The sequence below is a fragment of the Myotis lucifugus genome, unplaced genomic scaffold (genome assembly GCF_000147115.1).
Source record: "Myotis lucifugus unplaced genomic scaffold, Myoluc2.0 scaffold_0, whole genome shotgun sequence".
Taxonomy (NCBI): Eukaryota; Metazoa; Chordata; class Mammalia; order Chiroptera; family Vespertilionidae; genus Myotis; species Myotis lucifugus.
In genome coordinates this window covers 47,509,955-47,528,179 of record NW_005871048.1, presented here as the reverse complement: position 1 = coordinate 47,528,179, position 18,225 = coordinate 47,509,955, and the positions used below count along the sequence as shown (strand labels likewise).

General features: G+C 41.0%; 1 protein-coding gene across 1 annotated transcript in view; it reads right to left on the bottom strand.

Moving 5' to 3' along the window:
* Positions 1 to 18,225, bottom strand: part of PDE4D (phosphodiesterase 4D) — a 1,252,971-nt gene that overhangs the window by 1,215,719 nt on the left and 19,027 nt on the right.

The following is an 18,225-nucleotide window of genomic DNA, read 5'->3' as shown; positions in this document are numbered from 1 at the left end:
ACTGTTTCGATGGACTCAACTTCAAGCTGTTCACTCAAAACACATTCATGATAAAAGCTTTTTAAATGATTAGCACTGCCTTTCCCTCCTAGAATCATAATAAAATAATCGTGATAGACTGAGACATGTTACTGCTCCTTGGCAATTTGGGGGGAATCTAGATTATTTCATACCCGGAGCTGTCACATAGCAGAGAAAACCTCACACTGAAAGCAAGGAAGTGATGTCTCAGTATGATCCATCTTGAGCTGCTTAGATTTGTTTTCAATGCCTTATTAAAAACAACGCAACGGAGGAGGAAACTAAAAAAACATACATATCACAGTGTAATCTTTCGCCTAAAGTTGTTAAAGCCAATATGAGTCTGCTTATAGCAGGCATCACTGTCCATTCAGCAGGGCTTGTGTGAGCAGATTCTAGCTAGAGAGTCTACCCCTGCCATCGGCACCAATTAATATGTGTTGGTTATTGCGTCAGGCACTGTCTAAGAAGCTCTTGGTACGCAAGAGGCATCCAAACAGCTGAATTCAGTTTTTACTCGTTTCCTTGATCTCAGACTCACAGACAAAAATTAAGATGATCCCGATAAAAGAAAAGTAGCTCAGGAATGCGAGCGCTTTTCCGACAAGAACTATCAGCAAATCTCAAGTATTAGAACAGCTACGGTTGACTGAAAAGTGTCTAGAAACCCGGGCCATGCTAATCTGTCTGGCCCTGCAGTTTATGTAGCAAAAGGAGTCACTCCTGAGAAAAGTATAAGAACCGTTCCGACCTACCTTGTTAGTGCGTCTGAGATTGCTAGGGTAGTAACTCCGTTCCAGGTGACGTGGCTAAATAGCCCCATTATTTTCACAATGCTGGACTCGGCCTAAGAAACCCTGCACCTCGGGACCAGTATGCTGGTGGGGAACTGCTGACAGTCCCAATGCTGACACTTGGAGCCAGCATTGTATGGTTTAAACCGAAAGAGAAATAGTTGCTTATAAAAATGTCAGCAGGAAGGCCTGCCTCACTTTAACAAAGCCAAAATATTTTTTTTTCATTCAAGTTAAAAGGCATAGTGAATCTGTGGTCACTGTAGGGGTTACGCTTATGCTCTTGGTTGAGATAAAGCACTTTATCTGAGCACATAGACCTCAAATTCAGATTTGCTTTCGGTATATGTGGGGGGGGGGGGGGTGGTTGTGTTTTGTTGTTTTTTAATTCGGTCTCTCCTAAGAACATGAATTTCTTTTAAAAATACCAATAATGCATTTGACAAGATTCTAAAACATATATGACACTTAAAATTAACATAAACCAGCATCCTTCTGCACTTATTTTATTCAGTTAAAATTCTTCTAGTTAATGAGACCTGAACAGAAGGATCAATTTTTCTATGACCTTACTCTTTTACAAATTTTCTCAAAACCCACACAACATATACATAACTTATGCCAAAACTGGCAATTATTTATATTTGGTTATAAAAATTTCTAATATTTGAGGTTAAAGCCACCTCTAAACAGTATGTAAGCATTATAACATGGAGTTGAGAGCATAAACTCTAAATCAGACTGTCTGGGTTCAAATCCCAGCTCTGATCCTTAACTGTGGACTTTGAGCAAGTTACTTAAGAGCTCTATGCCTGTTTCCTCATATGTAAAATAGTGCCACACACAGTAACTACCTCCTGGGGCTGATGGGAAGACTAAATGGACAATGCATGCTTAGAACCGAGCCTATTACATGGTGAATATTCATTAAGAGAAAACTGTCATTATTATTATTATTATGTTTAAGCTCATTTCAATAAATATGCATAATATCCAAAATGAAGATGAATTACTGAACAGCCGGATATGGTGAAATATATCTCATTTCAGGTAATATCTATAAGTACGATTTTGTCTTAAGGCCTATGAGATATCAGCTCAAGGAGGTGTATCAGTCACTGTTACTTGTCAGTCTTCTGCCCAGTTATCACTTGGCACTTTCAACCCTGCCCTGCATTCAGTGTGTCACGCACGGACTCTAACCTAGGACATGACACAGAAGGGGGTAATTGTAGTAGGCATGATTCATGTGGTAGTTGGTACAAAGTTCAGGCAAGTTTAAAGATTCCTGCATGAAAGCAAAAAAATAATGGAAGCCATTAATCTTCAGTCATGGTACCGTAACCAAAAAAGATTCAAAAAAAAAAAAGAGTTACCTATTATAAACAGCTGTGCTCATTTTCCAAATTCTTGAACCATGTCTGCAATTTATGCTGACTTTTCAGCTTAAATATGAGAGAATCCTGAGGCTAATCATCTCCTTTCCTCCCTGTGATGGGGATTTCTCAGAGCAGGAGAATATTAACTGAGACTTCGACCTGCTCACTGAGAACGTGCAGAGAAAAACAGTCAGCTTGGTGAGGGAACAGCTGCCCCAGGGAAGGTCTATGGACTTCCACACACACATATTCATTCATTCATTTACCCATGAATATCTTACCCCTTATCTCCCACGCAAATTCCCATCAGCCACACCTAATGGTTTATATAGTTCCCGAGGGAGCCCACGCTCTCTCACAGCCGTGTTTCTAGAGATGCACTCCTCCGTTTGTGTACTCTTCCCCAGGACCCACCATTAAGACCGAGGAAAATTCTCTCCTTCACAGTGAGCCCCTTCCTCCCCACCATCTCTCCATGGAAGGTAGTTATTCCCTGTTGGGTAAATTATTGAATTAGTAACACTTACCACATGAATTAGCACTCAACGACAAATAACCAGTTGGAAAATTGGAAGACATTTTCAGGTTAGCAAAAATGCTTTAAAAATGAAATTTGGCGCACTTTCTGCAAGATCCCAAATGAAATCAAATATTGAGGTTTAATAGCTCTTAGACTCTGCTAGCTAGAGAATCATCTGTGGTCTTCTTTGTTCTTTTTTAATCCTCACTCTAGATATATTATTGATTTTTATTTTATTTTTTAAAATTATGTTTTTATTGATTTTAGAGAGAGAGGAAGGAAGCAGAAGAGAGAGAGAAAGAGAGAGAGAAAAAAAAAAAACGTTGTGGGCTGCCTCCTGCACACACCCCCTACTGGGGATTAAACCCACAACCCGGGCATGAGCCCAGACAGGGAATTGAACCAGTGACCTTTTGGTACATGAACTTTTGGTACATGAAACAATGCTCAACCAACTGACCCACAACAGTCAGAGTTGTTTATTTATTTTTAGAGAGAGAGAGAGGGAGAGAGAGAGAGAGAGAGAGAGAGAGAAACATCTATGTGAGAGAGAAACATTGATCGGTTGCCTCCTCTATATGCCCCAACCAGTGATCCAACCCACAGCCTAGGTATGTGCTTTTACCGAGAATTGAACCCACAACCTTTAGGTGTAAGGGACTACTCTCCAACTATCCAGGCCTGTGACTAAGGGGGCAGTCGCTTGGCATTGAATATCACCAAAGAGGAGGAGGATGGGATGGGCTAGAGAATTTTAGAAAACAGTGTGTTGGAGGGTTACCTTCAGAATTGTGACACAGGTCCAGTTGGTTGCTAGCTCCTCTCCCACTTCACCTCTGCCTCCCCCTGAGAAAAAAATAGTTACCCTATGTTCCCCAACTTCTGCCACCAAAGGGCCTGTCTTCCCCTCCCATCACATGAATCCTTTTGTGTGCCAACCCCCAGGCAGGCTGGTTAAACCAATCTGTGCCAATATGACTAAATATTCCTGTTATCTTTCAAGTGGCACCTCATTTTAACAGGAACTTTCTAAAAATAGAGCCGAACCAAAAAAATAACCACATGGAATAATTTAGGCCCCTTGGAACATGACAACAAAGACAGGCAGGAACCACACCAGCATATCAGCCACCTTCTCCTAACAGGAGAGGCCAGCCCTACATGCGCAGCCCTGGGCCAAGGAGAATGCTAAGTTTTCACTTCTTCACACAAGGCCACTACATATAGTTGGTCAGTGCACAACCTGTACAACCAACCACTCACACCAGCCTGCCCTCGATGGTCCATGAGTCTTCCCTCTCTACAGCAAGAGCACAGCCACCACCAACCAAGGGAAGATTTCTCACTTATTGAGCCCTCCTACCATAGAGGTAAATACCTGGTACCCCAAAAACAAGTTGGCTATGGAGCCACATTTGTAATCACCGGCAACTAAAAGAGGCAGAGGTTGCTCCCTGCCTCACAGTCCATAGGATTTTGTTTTCCTTTCTTTCTGCCAAAGGATTTAAGCACAAATCAGAGGAGTGGAAGGACAGCAGATTGCAGTTGAGACCTATGTGCAATATAAAATAATGCAGCAACTCTTGAACTTGATGTGCATCAGGATTATTAAAGCTGCTTGTGAAAATGGCAGGTCCCTGACTCCTACCACCGGATGCTGATTCTGTAGGTCTAGAATGAAGCCTAGAAATCTGCATTTTATTGGCACCCCTGCTTATTTTAAAGCCAGTTATGCATGATTACTCCTTGAGAAACATTGAGACAGTGCATGCAAAACACTTAACTCAAAGCCTGGCACATTATAAGTGTTCGATACTTGCTAGCTATAACTACTAAGAATCAGTAACCATCCCAACGTCATATCCTCTACTTAGACTTGACCTTTTGCTAAGTGCAAATTGCACATGGGTGTGGCAGTGTGATAGGAAGCCAGGAGCTGGTTTAGTGCAAGGAAAGAGAAATGAGAAGAGGAATACAGGATAAAGACAGCCTAATTTAAGTCCTTCTAATGATCCACGAGCCTTTGGTGAGAACTCTGAGCCCGAATTACCACCCCCCTTCCACACTATCAACAGCTCCTATAAAATAGGAGTATTTGAAATAACAGCATTTGGACCAGAAATGTTCAAAATAAAAACACTCAAAAAATATTGGCATTTTCATTTTTCTGCCTCAGGCACCAAAAGCAATACAAGGTTATTTGTTTTGTGGGCAAAGCAGGCCCCAAGTAATAAGGGAGTTTTTTCAATGGCTGAGTCCACCAACATGAGCATAATATAGAAGTAAATCCCAAACCTGATTGGCTGCTGTGCTACTGTGAGTCTTGGCTATTTTCCTCTGCTAATGATGCAGGCCCTCCACAGGTGGCTGGAGCTCACAGTGTCTACTCACCCCAGGGATCACGCCTCACAATAAATAGGACAGGCCCTCCAGGAAATCTTCTGTTTAATTTGCATGCTCCTGAGGATAGGACAAGGCTCTGTTGTTTAAGAGCACACATAACAAAAGCTTTGTTCTTTCAAACCACGAGGGAAACTGTAGATCTATCCAAAATCACTTGGTCTTAAACTGTGTAAGGATGACAAGAACGAAATATTATTTTAGGCTGCCCAACAGCATCAGTCACTCAATCTCCTCTCCTGGCTTCAGAAAACAATGACTCAATATGGCCTTTTTCTGACAGGCTGCAGCCTTAGGAAAATACTTGCCTGCGTTTAAATCAATGGAAGCTATTCACAGCCCACTTAGCTTTCTCTCTTTGAAGCGTGGGCATAGGAACACAGATGTTTGTATTCATATAATGAAAGGAAAATAGAAACTGTGAATGATTAAAAAAAAATCAAAGTATTTTTTTACTCCATCCCAGGTGCTTGACATGTGTTTTATTGCTTGATTTCCTCAGTGACCTCTAAAAGGTTGATTTTATTACCCCCATTTTTACCAAGTATAAGAGAGGTTAAATAAGCTTCCCTAAGGACACAGAGTTGAAAAGTGACAGAGCTGTAAATTAAACAAGAAAGAAAGTAAAAGTAGTCTGAAATCCTACATGTTAAGATTTAAATGAAGCCCTGGCTGGTGTGGCTCAGTTGGTTGGAGCTAGTTTCGTACACCAAAAGGCGGTGTGTTTGATTCCTGATTAGGGGCTCATGCCAGGTTGTAGGTTCAATCCCTAGTTGGGGCATGTATGGGAGGCAACCCATCGATGTTTCTCTCTCACATACATGTTTCTCTCTCTCTCTCCAGCTTCCTCTCTCCAAAATCAATCAAAACATATTTTTTAAAGATTTAAATGAAAAATCTCCCGTATTTCTATTAACATAATCTTATATAAATGTGATCATTTTGTGTCGTAGTCTGCTTTGTATCACTAAATATTCCTCCACATCATATATATGTAAAGTTCATCATTTTTATTGACTACACAGGATTTCTTGGAAGATATTTATCATAACTGACCATGCCAGTCCCCTATTGAAGATCACTGAAGTTATTTCTAGTTTTCCTATGAATATGCTTTGCAAACATATTTATACATGCATGTAGTTATCCCCTGAGGGTAAGTCCTCGGCTGAAAATTGCAGAGATGATGCATTTTACGTTTCAGTGCATCTCACCCAACTGCCTTTTGAAAGGTTAGATCAGGAAAGCTACAGGATGTGCTCATTTCTTCACTCTCACGGGCACACAAGGTTTGAGCAACCATTTACATTTCTGCCAAAATAATCGGGAGAAATGGTAGCATTGTTGTTTTTATCTCCATTTATTTCATCATTAGGGAAATTAGACATCTTTCCCTATGTGTTGGCCATTTGCAATTCTTCCAGAAATTAATTATCCCTATTATTTTTCTGCTTTTCTATTAGAACCTGACTCCAAAATCCATTGCAAATGCTTTCTCCTGCCTCTCGCTCTTTTCTCGTGATCTGTACTGATATATGGGAGACTTTGATCTCTAGCCAAGAAAAGTTTGGCAACAGATTGCCAGGGTGATTACTCAAGTTCCATAAAACATGTTCCAAGAAGAAAAAACTAACTCGTCTAAAGAACAGAAAGCCATAAACTTCTCCTCGGTTGTCTGCCTCGAAATAGGTCATCCCCTGACTTTATCAGCAGTTGTTTATCTTATAAGAAACAATAATCCATTCAAACTCAACCTCCTTCTTTTGCAAAGAGAAATTTGGATAATGGAAGAGGGACCAAGAACAGTTTGGAGAAACATCCTCAGAACCAGGGGCTGACATGGAGGGAGGACCCTCGCACACACACACACATCTCCATGTCCCGGGCAGTGGCAGACCACAGACTCATAGATTGTTTGTGCTGAGACCCAGGTGAGAGGTGCCCTCACTCCATGGAAACGGAGGCCCACAGACATAAAGTGACTTGGCTGAAATCAATTGGCAAATGGCAGTCCCTTGACTCCCCGAGCAGAGCTCATTCCACTAGAGCAGTGGTCGGCAAACTGCGGCCCCTTGAGTGTGGCTCTTCCACAAAATAACATGTGTGGGTGCGCACGTACAGTGCGATTGAAACTTCGTGGCCACACTCAAGGGGCCAAAGAGCCGCATGTGGCTCGCGAGCCGTGGTTTGCTGACCACTGCACTAGAGGACAGTAACCAGAAGTAAAACAGCCCCAATTGAGTCCCCAGAGCTTAAAACACTAATTCTGCCTCCCACAGTTCCCATATTAAAAGGTATTATGACAAGAGTACCATCGTGCCTAGCCCAGGCACATGTGCAGAGGCAGCCTGGACCACATGCTTGGCCAGCGTCTTGGCTGCTAGGGTTGGGCAGCATTCTGACTGGCTGTGGCCAGGGGCAAAAGGGATGATGTTAGGCTGCCCTCTTGCTTCTGCACTCAAGAAAGAATATGACAAAACCAACAGCAAAACAGGGCTGTTGTCCAGCCTCTGTGGTAGCCAGCTTTTTTTTTTCTTATGAAAATCATGTGTTAGCTTAGTTGGTTCACTCCTATCTGTTCAGTTTCAGTCAAATCCAGTCTCTGAAGCAAAGTAAACCAAGCCTGGCCAGGTGGTGGTCCTGTGCTCCCTGAAGGACTTTGGCCTTATCCCAACAAAGCCCCAAATGTGGCCAAAATGTCTGACAGGCAAACTGGACAAGGGCCGCCCTATCCCATCTCACCTGCAGAAAAGTGCATGGGCCAGTGGCCTCACATTCATTCCACAGAGGTGACCAAAGACAAGCAGCCAGCCAGCTATCCAGTGGCATTAGCATCTTCTCTGTAGGGCTCACGCTGGTCTTACCAAGCCTAAATAAAGACTATAGTATTCCACCCAAGATAGATCTTCGGTAAGGCCTAGAAAGGCAGTCTCCTCCAACTTTTCTCAATTCAAAAGCATTTTTCTTGACTCTTTAGACATCATGTGGTCTAACAAAATAAATAGTTCACATTGAGACTTAAAGTACAACTGGATAAACAGATTTGGGAAAATGACCTAGGATTCAATAGTGATGACTGATTTGTGCCAGGAGATGCACATTATACTATTTAATCCCCACAACAATGTTCCAAGGTGGGGGGTTTTAATCTGCACTTGTTATATAAGGAAACAGTAAGGAACAGCTCATTTCTGGACCCAACTGATACTACTACAGAATTTCATGAACTTTCATTGCGACTTTGAGCAGCTCTTCCAAAAGAATGGAGGAGGCTGTCTCAAATGCTAAGCTGTCTTGAAGGTTCATTCCTGGCTGCTGGGCCAACTGGCTCCCCTCAGCTTCCAGCCAGGAAAAAAAAATAAGTGATTTCATGATGTTGGCTCTCTTTGGGAATAGGATGTTTCCCATGAATAAACAAACAAACAAACAATTCTTTCCAAAATTTAGTGCTTGTTTTAGGAGAGTCGTGTGGATTCCTAGTCACCTTCACACAGGAAGTCTGATACTCCTGAATGGAGGAGAGACTCAAGTAAATGTTGGCAACCTTTGAGTCATTAAAGAGTCATCCACAAAAAACAGATGGGGGAACTTATGTTGGTCCAGAACATTTGTGAAGACATGAATTTTTCAGCAGAGTTTTGCTGATCCCTATGGTATATTTCTCTCATCTCCTTTCAAGTGTCTTATCAACTCACACGGTTCCTGGGGTCTTCATTTGCTGGCTCTGAAGGTTGAACTACATGCAATCAGATTTTGTTTCTGAAACACTCACTCAGTTTAGATTAACAAATTTGTTTCTATTCCTTTTTCTCCAAAAAGGATCAAAAAAATACATAATGCCAAAATGGAAGTGACACCATTTGGGAATATTTAAGATTTACTTAAATATTCAAAATACAAGGTTCAGAAAGATAGCCAATTCTACAGGTCATCCAAAGTGATATCTGACTTGGTACTAAGCACCTACAAGGAACTCAATAAATGCATGTTAACTAATTTATATTCATCAGGATAATAACAGTAATAATAAAGTACATTTACAAGGAACTTTGTTATTTTTTTAATACTTTCACAAAAACATCATTTTAAATGAACCTCAAAATCTCATGGAGGACTGAGAAGGGACTTGGTGAACATACATATGAAGGTTTGCATCCCAGTATTGCCACTTGTTAAATGTGTGGCCTTGGGCAGGTTATTGACAAGACCTGAGCCTTAGCTTTCTCAATTGTAAAACCTGAACGATAACTATTCTTCCTTGAAGAGATGGTGAGAGATTTAAAGATAACATATGCCACAGGCACAGTAGAGTATCTGACACATGTCAGGCATTTAGAAATGGAAATTATTTTTATTATAAAGCAGGACAGATTGAATTATCCCCTCTTACAGTTGAAGCAACTAAGGCTGAAAGAGATCTAATGATCTGACCCATTACTACAGCTGCTAAGTGCCAGAGCTAGGAGCAGAACCCAGGTTTCCAACCTGCCAAAGGAAAGTGTTCTCTGCTCTATTTCAAAACTAGAAGGGTGAAAAGCAGAAATATTGCCAAAACAGGGGTGCTGATCTTTGAATCTTGAAAATAGTTGGCCCATGCTTTCTGCAGCAAATAAGGCATTTAAAATAAAACTCTGACTCTTGGAAGCAGATTTAATTCAGGGGAATCTCACTTCTCATTTCAATACAGGCAAAACGTTCCTGATGAGTTTCATCTTTACCATCACTTGCATCTTTCTTCCAACCTGCTTTCAAAAATTCACTAATCCCCTCCCAAATGGCTACAGAAGTATATTATAATGGAATGCAGCAGAGATCTAAAGTGCAAAACAGGTGCTGGAATGATATCAAATAAAAGCATACCCTGGGGAAAGTCTGGTTAAAGGAAATATCTGAAATGACTACAGACAAACAATATTTTTGTCATACTCATTTGGGACATCTTCTGAATCCTAGAGTCCAGATGTTGGGGTTTGATTTAGAAAACTATAACTTAAATGATTGGTATGTCCACAAAATGAACTCAAATAGAGTCCCAGATGTGGTATTAATCAAGAAGAGCTATGACCATACCAAATGTTAGCATCGTGGAAACTGGAAACTGAAAGAGCTTGCAAGAGATACAGAAATCATGGATACAGATGATGAAAGGCAATACCAAGATTTCCTTGAAGATCTTGAAGAAGATGAAGCAATTAGAAAAAAATTGTAAACATTTACAGAGATTCAACCATTACAGACGATGAAGGAGCACCTCGAATGAGTCTGGCTGAGATGCTTGAAGCCCTTCACATTTCTCAAGACACTACTGGTGCAGAAGGTGAACTGATGATGACATGAGATCATGTTGTAGATCAGTGATGGCGAACCTATGACACGTGTGTCAGAGGTGACACGCGAACTCATTTTTTTGGTTGATTTTTCTTTGTTAAATGGCATTTAAATATATAAAATAAATATCAAAAATATAAGTCTTTGTTTTACTATGGTTGCAAATATCAAAAAATTTCTATATGTGACACGACACCAGAGTTAAGTTAGGGTTTTTCAAAATGCTGACACGCCGAGCTCAAAAGGTTCGCCATCACTGTTATAGATGGTTGCACATCTGTAGGCACAGGATGTTGGACACAAAAACCTTTTTTATTCCATCTATGCCTCCATATTCAGAGAGGAGAAATTTAGTTTCAAACCTGAATAAATATGACTATTTTGATTGCTCATTCAAAAAAAAATTTTCATTAATCCTGACATTTTGATATGGGTCACCTGCCCTTCAACTAATGAATATAATTTCTGAACAAAACCAACCCAAAAGTAAGAGAAGTTTGCCACCTCATGAATGCTGCTGGAGGTCACCTTGTTTAAATGTCATTTACAATATACAGCTTATCCCACCAAAGCAGAAATAAGGGTCCCTTTAGGACCTGGTGGGGCCTCAGACATGTGACAAGCAGAACTTTTTTACCTGAACTTTTTCAGTTCTAGAATGTAGTTGGGATGTCTTCTTTTTGGAACTTCTTTATAATATAAGTTACTACATTCAGCTTTATTGATAATAACTTGAGACCTGCCGCCTCAGGTTCAGAAATTTTCAGAACCTTACAATAAGAGCAAAAATCAATGGTGCTTTCTGCAGCAAGCCTAAATGAGCTTCTGTAAAATCGCTTAATAAGCTACTAACATTCATTATCGCTCACAACTCCATATCTTTTTTATGAAGTAGATAGAATGTCTGTACCAATAGCCACACTAGTATCAACATAAACCCTAGAGAATGAAAACAGGGAGAAAGAGTTAGAAAACCCAGGACACTCCCTCCCCCACTACCTGGTAGAAAACAAGTGAACACAGGCCATGCTCTATAGACAGCGTACTCTACTTGTTAAAAGAACACCGATGTTGTAAATATATATTTAACACTGCACAGTGTATAATTCAGCCAACAACTGTTCCAAGTTGTTAGCAAATTCTCCTTCTATTTCTTTATTCTTGGCTTTATTTTATTTGCCTTTCTTTTATACTTTTGCTTTCCTTTTCTCTACATTGCTTTAGTATTTCTTGCACTTATTTCTATTCCTTCCTTTGTCCCTCTGTTCTTTATTATATGAAAGTACTTTCAGAAAAGTCAAGTGCTAAAGAAATGAAAAGTTGTTTTATCATAATTACTCTTATCATCTTTATTAGTTATGTGAAGATATTAAATGTCATTTGCATTCTCACCACTATATCTATATCTTGTTCCTCTAGTTTTTAACTTGTCTGGTCTTTACAGATTTTCAGAATATGGCACATAAACATTAATAATAGGAGTAAAGCCCAGCTGGGTGTAGCTCAGCAGTTGAGCATCGACCCAGGAACCAAGAGGTTGCTGCTTCGATTCCTGGTCAGGGCATATGCCCAGGTTGCAGGCTCAATCCCCAGTGGGGGGCGTGCAGGAGGCAGCCAATCAATGATTCTCTCTCATCATTGATGTTTCTATCTCTCTTTCCCTCTCCCTTCCTCTCTGACATCAGTAAAAAATATTTTTTTTAAAAAATAATAATAATAGGAGCAAAGTTGAATATCTTTCTAGTAACTATTTTTTTCTTCATCTGGAAGCATCCAGTGAGTTAGGCAACATTCGTTAGACACAGTCTGCAGACACAATCATTATACCATAACTCTAGAGGAAATTCCAAAGATAAGAAAGACATGTTACTTGACCTTCGCAAGCTTAGAGCCAGTCAGAGTGACAAGCCACACAATGAGAAACTCGAGGGGGCATCTATAAGATGTATGGATAACCTGAGTTCAAACAGAGGAGCAAGTTTGAGTTAGCCAGGTAAAGGCAACCATGTAAGGTTTTGTGAAGGTGAATGTCAAAAGGGAAAAGAAAGGAATGAGAAACCTAGGGGGTAAAGGGTAATCTGTCAGACCCACCAATGTTATTAAATACATTTCTATAGCCTTTTGCAGTCTCCTAGGGATATCCAGTTTTCTGATGCTTTTCCTGTTTCTGTTCTGAATACGTATCAAAAGCTGCTTTAGAACTTAGGAAAGTTCTAATATGTCTTACTTTATACAGTTTCTTGTTCTGGTGTGTGTGTTTACTTCCATTATCTTGCATATTGCTTTTAAATAACCACAGCCTGCTTCCCTAGTTCTTTCAAGTATTTCAGGTATTTTTTGGTATTTATTTTTAGCATGACATGTAAAAGCCAACATTTTTTTAAAAGCAGTCCATGGCATCTGCTGTTTTAGGTATGAGGTGTAGCCCAGCAGCCTGGAGACGTTTTGCCAGCCCTCACCAAGGCTCTAGATTGCCCCTTAGTTTTGTTCTCTCTGCAAAAAAGATCAAGTTACAGAACAGCCTCCTCCACACTGAAATGGGGGCGCCACACCTAATGATCTCAGTTCAGCCTGAATCTGTTAGACAGCTGATCAGTGCACTCCAAGCCTGGAATGAAACTGTTTCCACCATCTTTTCCAACAGGCTGCACCTTCTTTTTCAAATTTATTGGACGTTAAAGTTGATGCAGTGACTTTTACTTGAAAACTAAAATTCATCCTGGTAAGAAAATAAAAAAGGGTAGGAGGGAATGCTTTTAAATGAGAAGGCAGACTTCCCATACTACAAGAGCTTGTACCTAACTGTGTTCTTTTTGTCTGTTTGTTTGTTTGTTTGTTTGTTTGTTAATCCTCACCCAGGGATATTTTTCCATTGATTTTTAGAGAGAGGGAAGGAAGGGAGGGAGAGAGAGAGAGACACATCAATTGGTTGCCCCCCACTCGTGCCTCAACCGAATTCAAACCTACAACCCTTCGTCCAAGGGCTGACACTTTATCCACTGAGCCAAACTGGCTAGGGCCCTAACTGTGTTCTTGATACAGGGTTTGAAACATGGGCTGCCAATAGGAGAGCTCCCCTACCCCAGCCCTCCCCAACAAAAGCATGAAAGGCATCACCTGTCTACTTGTAGGAAACGTGCAAATTATTCCAAAATAAAGGATGTAATGTCAAATTCAACTGTCTGAATGGAATATAAATTTTACATTTGCACAAGAGTGTGCTTGATGGATCACCCCTGCACCTAGCCCTTCTTGTAAAGGGGTATTGATAACTGGGAGGAGAAACATGGGAGAAAGTGCTGTAAGACGGGAGACTGAGGCAGCAGGGAAAACAATCATGCATAGCGAGGACCACTTATGGCATTAGCATTATTCAACACCCTCCACTCTCAACAGGAATCTTGTGCAACGCGCGTGCTGTTTCCAATCAAGTAATTTAATAAAATCTAAGCTTAGAGCCAGTCAGAGTGACAAGCCACACAATGAGAAACTTGAGGGGACATCTTGTGACTCTGGATTTTTTAATAAATGACATTGGGTAAAGCATCCGTCTCACTGGCTCTCCATTTCTCTACCCAGCTCAGTCTTTGGATGGAGAATGGAGAGCTCTCAGCCCCAGGAGGCGCATCAAGGTACATTTCCCTCCACTAGGAGACCCTGAACTGAGCACGCCGTGATACAGCCACGGGTGTTTGCACGCTGCCGGCCAGTGGCACATTTCCCTGGTTCTTTTCATCATAGGCTTGATTTATCAGGCAAATGTTCAAGGCTCAATGCTAATGGACCTACCCGGGAGCAAACTTCAAAGCCAGACCTTAGATTATAGAAATAAAATAAGCATAGCACTTCAGTGACAAATATCTACTTTGAATTCCAATTTACATGTAGAAATGTTCATCCTATAAATCCTAGCCTTGATTTTTGACTCGATTGTAAAGTCTTCCTATTTGGTCTTTTGCTCCTTCCTTGAGAAGTCATTTTAATTCAGTCCTGCATTCACACATACATCCACCGAGTTCCACCATCCTGTCTAATATGTGTATCTCTTTGCTAGTTGTCAGGCTTCGGGAGAGGTTGAAAGTCGCCCCGCCTGGCTCTGAAACAGCCTGGCAGCAGCTGGAGAGCCCACAGAGCCAATCCAGTTTGCATCATCTTCATCAGAGCTTTCAAATATGGATGCCAGGCTGCTGGTAGCAGAGTGGATCAGGGCAACCCCTCCTCCGCATACAGTCTGAGCCCAGGTGTCAAGCTCCGAAAGGTCTCTAAGTGGAGATAGGCCAGCATTACTCAAGAAAATACCACTGCTCCTCACCTGGAAGAACAGAACATGCATTCACACACATGCACATACTCGCACATACATATGTGCACACATACTCATGCACACCTGTGTACATACACGTACACACTTGCCCCTGATATAGCGAGGAAATTGTTGTGAACCCCCCCCCCCAAATAAGAGAATTTAAATTCACACAAAAGTACTACCAAGGATCTGAGGTTTGGAAGAGGCTGTTCCATAAATGCTTCTTCTGTCTTCCGAAATAGCAAACCAGAGTAAAGAGACAAGGAAGAATGAAGGAGAGGGGGTGACTCTCTGAAAATGAATAGTGCACATCCTATCCCTAACAGCTAGAGGAGAAAAAGGCTAATGGTGCCAAAGAAAAGCAGGCAGGATTTAATTTAAAAATAATTAAAAGATCAGTGAAAGAACAAAGGACAAAGGAGAGGAGAGAGGCCATGGTTGGCAAGGGGGCTGAGTACACAGGTTTAAGCTGAGATGACATCATAGGCAGAAAAGGGGCCAGTAACTGAACAAGTGTCAAATTTTGCATTTTACCTTTCAGCCAAAACAAGTGATGAGACATTTTAAAATGTAGAAACTAAGACTGCCCTTTAGTAAATCATAGTTTAAGTGGGACAAGATGTTATTTAACATTTTTTTCTAATTATAAAGTAAAAAATTTTCACATTTAAATATGAAAAAAAAAGGAAAAAAAAACATCTATAGTCCCATTACCAAAATTTAACCTCCGTTAACATATATTCTTCTGGTCACACATATACAACTCATGATTACAGTATACATGTGGTGATTTTCTTCACATCGTGTCTTATCATAGTCAGTTTTTCAATCTATTAAGTCATTTTTAAAACAGCTTTTAGCCATTCATTTTGATTCTTAGTTTTTATAATCTGAAGAATAATGCTATAAATACTATATATTCATACATAATTTTTATCCTAGTTTCTAATTATTTCATTAGAATAGAATGTTGAAAGGCAAATGTGGTACTTGGTTCAAAAGGCACTAAATGTCTTTTTTAGAAATTTTGTACTAACTTATGTATCTATACTGCCACTGACAGTATAGATAGGTTTCTTTCACCACACCCTAGCCAATAATGAGCATTTTTTAAAATCCTCTACTAAGTTGATAGAGGTGTAAAATACAATGTCAAAGGCATTATTAACCCTAATCCAGTTTACTATTTAGTATTTGTTACAAAGTCAACTTCTGAAGATGCACAGAATACTCATACTTTTTAGAATCATGAGCTCCTTTGAGAATCAGATGAAATCAATGAGGCTCTTGGCACGCATCCTTAGACAACTCAGACTGACCTCTAAACATCAGACCTAAGTGGAATTTTTAAGACTAGAGCCCAATAACTACTTTGCACGCATAGAGCATACATGATTTAGTGGGAAAGGACTCTACTTGAGGCACGGGACTTGGTTTCTGATTCTAGCTCCACATCTAAACATACTTAGGACTTTAACATGCTGGCCTCCAGAATCTCTTGCAGTTGTAAAACCCTGGAGACCTACGATAATGTCAGCCTTTACTGACATGTTGTAGATAACTTCTCCAAGGGCATTCCGTGGTTATTTCTTGTACCTAGGCTGGGTTCTTTGACGTATTCAGGAACAGCCAGGACTTTCTCAACTCTATTTGACATCTGTTCCAGGAATACGAATTAATGTCAATACTGTTGATTACACAGATCTCATTGTGTTCCATGGCAGATTAGGAGCTCCTTCAAGGCAAAAATTGTGTCTAACTCAACTGTGGCTGAATTGCTTGACATACTCACTAATAAATGTCTGCTAAAGCAAATCAACCTTGCCAAAACCGGTTTGGCTCAGTGGATAGAGCATCGGCCTGCGGACTGAAAGGTCCCAGGTTCGATTCCGGTCAAGGGCATGTACCTGGGTTGCGGGCACATCCCCAGTGGGAGATGTGCAGGAGGCAGCTGATCGATGTTTCTCTCTCATCGATGTCTCTAACTCTCTATCTCTCTCCCTTCCTCTCTGTAAAAAATCAATAAAATATATTTTAAAAGAAAAAAGAAAATCAACCTAAACAAACAAACAAACAAAAGAGTATCTTCCAAAATCAAATAAAACTAGTTTTGTTTTGTTTGGGTTGACAATAATCCTACAAAATATCTAAATATGCATAGTCATTAGCCAACTTTTCAGCTTAAACAAAATGGTTCTATGGTTCATTTTTAGTATTCATAGTACTTATGTTCTACTAAGTCACTAAGCACAATGAATTAGTGAATTCATTGCTCCTGGGGAAACACAGGGTTAGGTTCTTGTGGACCTCTGTGTTTCTGTTTAAAGATATCTTATCTCTACTGGACCTCTGTGTTTCTGTTTAAATTAGACCGGGAGACCTTCCGAAAAGGGAATATGCTAATTATGGTGGCGGGGCTGAGGCAGAGGCTCCCGGACAAAACCATGGTGGTAGGGCTGAGGCAGAGGCAGTTAGGGGCGATCAGGCCAAGAGGGAAGGGCAGTTGGGGGCGAGCAGGCTGACAGTGGGGGGCAGTTGGGGGCGAGCAGGCCAGCAGGGGGGGCAGTTGGGGGCAAGCAGGACAGCAAGTGGTGAGCAGGCTGGTGGGGGGGGCAGATGGGAGCAATCAGGCCGGCAGGCAGAGTGGTTAGGGGTGATTAGGCAGGCAGGCAGGTGAGTGGTTAGGAGCCAGCGGTCCCGGATTGTGAGAGGGATGTCCGGCAGTCGGACATCCCCTGAGGGGTCCCACATTGGAGAGGGTGCAGGCTGGGCTGAGGGACACCCGCCCCATGCATGAATTTTGTGCACCGGGCCACTAGTTTAATACATATTATCAATTCATTAACATTGAATTCATGGCCAACAGCTCTGTAACTCATGCCTGAACGAGGCTTATCTAAAACATGTATTTTCTCCTTAAGAAAGGAGAAAATACTGCCTTCTTGTGCTTAGGAACACTAGAGGCAACACTTTAGCACTATACTTGGGGGCCATTTTACACAGCAAACTCACCATCCAAAAACACGGAAATACAAAAAGTGCAGCACTACATATACCAAGAAAAGGATACTTGTTTACAGTATGAGAGCTGAAACAAGAAGGCAGAACACTGCTTTGTAAGAGACTCAATAAATGCTTATTGTACTAGTCAGGATTCTCCAGGGAAATAGAATCAATAGAAGATATTTATATAGTAGATATCAGCAGGTACACACACAGCTGGAGGCACAGGAAAGCTGGTGGTATAATTCTGAGTATTGGAGGGCCCCTAGTGTAAGTGCCAGTCAAGGGCAGAAAACTGATGTTTCAGCTCAGCAGTAAGGCAGAGATGGTTAATTCTCCCTTCGTCCACCTTTTTGTTCTATTCAGACCCTCAGCATACTGAATGATGCCCACCCTCACTGGGAGTTTGGGGCGGGGGAGGGGGGATCTTCTTTATTCAGCCTACAAATTCCAATGTTCATCTTAACTGGAAAC